This window comes from Octopus bimaculoides, chromosome 7 (assembly GCF_046866305.1).
Source record: "Octopus bimaculoides isolate indiv1 chromosome 7, ASM4686630v1, whole genome shotgun sequence".
Taxonomy (NCBI): Eukaryota; Metazoa; Mollusca; class Cephalopoda; order Octopoda; family Octopodidae; genus Octopus; species Octopus bimaculoides.
Window position 1 is genome coordinate 46648451 of NC_142934.1, and position 5665 is coordinate 46654115.

At 37.3% G+C, this 5665-nt stretch overlaps 1 long non-coding RNA gene across 1 annotated transcript; it reads right to left on the reverse strand.

Moving 5' to 3' along the window:
• Nucleotides 1–1403: 1403 nt before the first annotated feature.
• LOC149134689 (uncharacterized) lies at nucleotides 1404–4205 on the reverse strand. Its single transcript, XR_016242457.1, has 2 exons — nucleotides 3854–4205; nucleotides 1404–1804 (listed from the first exon to the last, which is right to left on the reverse strand). It is a non-coding gene; the product is annotated as an uncharacterized LOC149134689 (long non-coding RNA).
• Nucleotides 4206–5665: the final 1460 nt, after the last annotated feature.

Genomic DNA, 5665 nt, shown 5'->3' on the forward strand with positions numbered 1-5665 from the left:
GCGTGAGTGCTATAAGATCTTTTATCTTTTACTCGTTTTAGTCATCAAACCGAGGCCATGCTGGGGCACTATCTTGAAGAATTTTAGTCGAAAGAATAAACCCTAGAACCTTTTTTTGTTTTGTTTGAAGCCTGGAAGTTATTCTATTGGTCTCTTTTACCGAAGTATTAAGTTACGGAGATGTAAATACACGTACACCGGTCCTCAAGCGTTGGTGGAAGACAAGCACTGGCATAAAGACACACACACACACACACACACACGCACACACACACACATATGTATACGACGGGCTTCTTTCAGTTTCCGTCTACCAAATCCATTTACAAGGCTTTGGTCACAGCTATAGTAGAAGACACTAGCACAAGGTGCCAAGCGCTAGGACTGAACCCGAAACTATGAGGTTAGGTAACAATCTTCCATTATCACATCCACCAATACGACCACCACTTCCAACACTACCACTACCATTCCAATATTGTTTCATAAGATGGCAATATTATGTTCAAGTCCTACTATGAGACCCTAAAACTGGCGACAGTGTGTCACCCCAAAGAGTAACAAAAACTGTCAGCACAGTCAAGAGTTCAGTTTCGCTACACCTTTTGCTGCGTAAATTAGTAGAGAAAAGAATGAATTTTCAACGAGTTATTTTTTTATACTTTAAGATATACAGGGTATCCACACAGTCTGGGTACATGGGGATTAACACATACTTTAAGAAATCATTATTTCTTATATTTAATTGTTTATGTTATGATATTATTTACTCCATTTACCCAGACTTTGTGGAGACCCTGTAGAATCAAAGGTCAGAAAAGTCTAGTAAGATAACCTCTCCAGTCTCTGATGCTACGCTAAAATACTATTGTTTCTTTTAAGGAGGTAAGAGTAGACAAGGTGTACTCAACCACTTTTTGCTCGAGGATCCCTTTGATTCCTATTTTACTCTACTTGACCTCAATAGTCATTTAAAGTTTTTCAAAAGACCTATTATATTTATATAATTAAATATCATTGGGAATTGTAAAAAAAAAAGAACTAAGATATTTTGCGTATTGTAAGAGTATAACCGAATTATTGCACATACATTTTAATAGCTAAATTTTATATAGACCCCCAAGGGTTATGTGAACCTTGCTTCCGAACCACTGGAGTAGGCACAATACACAGTCCGACTCAGCATTCATTTGGTTCTTGGGTGTCTTTAGTAGAGTTAACTTTGTTGCAAGTAACCAAACTAGATTTCCGTTTTCTGGATAACATTATCCTGTAACTTCTGGGATAACATTATTTTGTAACTTCCTCCTCCTCCTCCGTATACAGACGTAATCCACATGTCACCAAGATGTTTCACGTCAAACCTGCACGACTTCCATAAACGTACACCTCGAAAACATTCCCCATTGGAGATATAACTTTATCACCAACAGTACAGAAACAGAAATTCATATCATATCAAAGAAACAATATTGCACTTCACTATCTCTAGAATGGAACAGCAAGCAGCTAAAATCCTCAAAGTCATTTTAAATGTTAAACCTCACAATCTCCGTTTATCGTTGTTGGTAACCATACTTATATAACATAGCTAAGACTGCATCCCAGAGACAATATTTCTTATTCTGGATAAGAAAATACTACAACACTGACCAATTACCAAGTCTCTACACTTTCGGGTAAAATCCATCTTTCAGTACTTCTCATATATTCGAAGTGGTTCTGTTGCCGCTACATGCAAAATGTTACAGCTACTCGATGTAAAATAAAAAAAAATAAAAAAGACAGCATCCGAAAGAATTATCTGAAATAAAAAAAAAATTGCTTTATTTGTTGTTCCTGATTATTTTCTATTAGTTCTTTGTTTCTTTTTGTGATTTTGCTATTGTTATTTCATTTTGATGGAGTATCAAGGATATTTGTGGGTCTGCCAAATAATTTGTAAATAATGGTTGCAAGTCGAGAGAGAAGAAAAACAAACAATAATAATTATAAAATTAATTATGACAAATGATATTTAAATATAGAAATGCAAGTTTAACTCTTTAGACACACTACTCGTAATAAATGTTTGAGCATATATCTCAGTCTGGCTAACCCTTTAGTGACATTAATTAATGTGTGGGCATGTCATCCTGACTAATTAACCATTAGCTACACTAATTAATCTTTTTGACATGTTATTCTGGCTGCAAAAATATCGTGAAAATTAATACCTTATTTTCCAACATGCAAGTCGAATTTTTCAGACTAAAATTTACAATAAAAAAAGATAGGTTGACTTATACACTTTAGAGGCCCCTAAATCCCTTGTGAAATCAAGCAAGATTTGGCAAGATAGTGACGACTTTTATGCCAGGAAATACTGATGTTAAAAATGGAATTTTATCCCTTCTAAATATGGTAAAAACAACCAGCATCACTTATAAACGACATCCGTCTCTCGGCATACTTTCGGCAAATTACTGAATATTTAAAGGGTTAGCAAGAAACAAAGGGCATTGTTGATTCACCAAGCACCTTAATTTTTGGTATTTATTTTATCGAACCTGGAGAGATGAAAGAAAAAGTCAACTTTATCGACTGTCACTCAATCGATGTCGGCGATGAGCATTCATTTGTTCGCGCAACTGAATTCCTACTCGTAAAAGTTTTCTTTCTGTTTATGCACAAAGCCTGAAATTTTAGGAGCTGGGGCTAATTAATTAGATCAATCTCAGTGCTCAATGGGTACTTATTTTATTGACCCCGAGAGGATGAAAGGTAAAGCCAACCTCGACGGAATTTGAACTAAAAATGTAAAGCCGTAAGAAATGTGACTAAGCTTTTGACCGGCATGCTAACGATTCTATCATCCTGTACTTTTCCTACTCGTGAGATTAGCGTATTAGTGGCTGAGGATTCCTCAAACATCTGTACTCTGTATGCACGACGTGACAAGACTTTAAAGAACATGTACAATCTAAAGAAAAAGAGAAATCGACTCTTGTACGGGACTGGTACTTTATTAATCGACCCCGAAAGAATGAAAGACGAAGTTAACCTCACCGGGTCTTTAATTCAAAGTGCATGGCATTTTGAATAGTTAATGAATATTTGGTAAGGCTACAGCAATGGATTACAGATTTGAACTGAAGATATAACGGGACGACAGTAAATATCCCAAGTTATTTAATCTCATGATTCACCGTTTCCGCAGAGGTTGCTGCCCTCACTTTGTAACAGACAATCTAATTTATTTCATTAAACCGCATTTAAGTATATGAGGCAATTAATAAAACATATCCAGTTGTTGAACATTGCTCTTGTAATAAATTAATAAGAAAAGATATGGAACATGTTATATTAATGATAATTAACTGAACGTAACGAGATCACATACATTTTTCTCTTTTCAGTGAAAAAAAAATACATTTATTTTTATGTCTCGTGCCTAAATTAATGGTAAATTTCTCTTAAAATTATCTAAAGGCTATATGTTTCTCTATGTAAACCGTTCTAATTAGAATTACGTCTATTCTACATTTCAACTGAGTCACTTATCAAATTGATATGTCTATATTAAAACATCTAAAAAGAAAATTTTGAAACATTTTGGAAATTTGAAACTCCTTAAGTCTGGAATATTTTAGATAAAATCAAATCTCAGGGTGTATCAGATAATACGAATATTTCTTTTTTTAGCAATCCACCTCCTCCTTTAAAATGCAGATTCCTATGCCTCACCCACACCACCTTTCCCTACTTCGTGGTATTACTAAGAAGAGCGGGTCACACAACACTAAAGAAGATAACACAAGATATTTCAAGGTGATAATAATAAATCCAACACCCACAACCAAAATAAGTTTACCTGCAAGATTGACGACTTCAGAATAAACCTTCGACTCTATTTCAGGTATGTGCATATAAACAGCAACTGTTACACGTAGATGGAAGCCAAATCTCCCGACTCCGCTTCACTCACGACCAGAAAGTGGCTGGCTGGCTGGCTGGCTGGCACTCCGTCGCTTACAACGTCGAGGGTTCCAGTTGATCCGATCAACGGAACAGCCTGCTCGTGAAATTAACGTGCAAGTGGCTGAGCACTCCACAGACACGTGTACCTTTAACGTAGTTCTCGGGGATATTCAGCGTGACACAGTGTGACATGGCTGACCCTTTGAATTGCAGGCACAACAGAAACAGGAAGTAAGAGTGAGAGAAAGTTGTGGTGAAAGAGTACAGCAGGGTTCGCCACCATCTCCTGCTGGATCCTCGTGGAGCTTTTAGGTGTTTTCGCTCAATAAACACTCACAACGGCCGGTCTGGGAATCGAAACCGCGATCTTATGACCGCGAGTCCGTTGCCCTAACCACTGGGCCATTGCGCCTCCATACGACCAGAAAGTACAGGCTTACAAACGAGTATATGAAGGAACCATTATATGGTTGCTTGACATGCGAAAAATAGCAGGTAGACCATCCTTAAATTAATTCTTATTGGTCTTTTTACAAAGGTACATTGAGTGATTCAGTCCCAAACTCTCTAGATTTGATACAAAATAGAAAAAAAACAGGATAACCAGGCTGGAGCACCTGTGATATTAAGTCGCTTGGTCAGTGATCTCTCGGGGATAAATAGCAACTTCAACAACAAATGCACATAAACAGACAGGGCAGAGGAGAGAATACAACATGAGAGTTTCTCTCGAGGTATCTACCGCAGTATAATTTGTTCTAACAGAACAGCCACACTTAAGTGGGTATAAATACCGATTTCAAATTTTGGCACAAGGCCAGCAATTTCAGGGCAGCACGTAAGTCGATTACACGACCCCAGTACTCACCTGGTACTTATTTTATCGACCCCGAAATGATAAAAAGAAAAGTCGACTTCGGTGGAATTTGAACTCAGAACATGAAGACGGACGAAGTGATGTTAAGCATCTCACTTGGCGTATTAACGATTCTGCCTGCTCGTTACCTTAGTGGAGATAAATGTTACCTCTCAGAATACAACATGTCTTGACTGTTTCACACTGTTCTCCTTACGAGCAACCATTTCAAGTCGGAGTATGCATGAGGCCTCTAAACTAAGCAAAAGCAACATGTTCTTGAGTCACGCCTGGAAGGTTCAATCAAAGCTGATGCGGGGATACACCATCGCAACAATAACATACATCAAATTTCCTAGGCGAGACAAGAGCGTTCCACTTTTTGTTGTAGGGTGAAGGTCACAGGTTTTTATCGATTAGTTGGATTTTCTCTGCACCAACGCTGTATAATAGTAATAACACCTACCACTGCTCATCTTTGAATTTGTGGTTTCGATACCCAATTTTGCTTTGACTCTTACTCTGCTCTGAGCCAATGAAGTAGCCTGAACATAGTTGCTTGACTTACTAGAAATAGCAGCCCAAATCTCCATTATATCATTCACTACTATCTTTTCTAATGGAAGATACACTGGATAATGTAGTTTTGTTTCTAAACAGTTAGGAGCTAGCTGGAATATCTTTGATCATAAACATTGATCTACTCAAATACGGTCGACCTAGGGTTAAACAACAATAACGACAAAAGTAACTTTCTCCGCCTACCTTTCTACCTAGCTGAGACAATAGATACCTTTCAATTACACGCAGTATTTCGTTTATATTATACTTACAATATGGTATAAACGT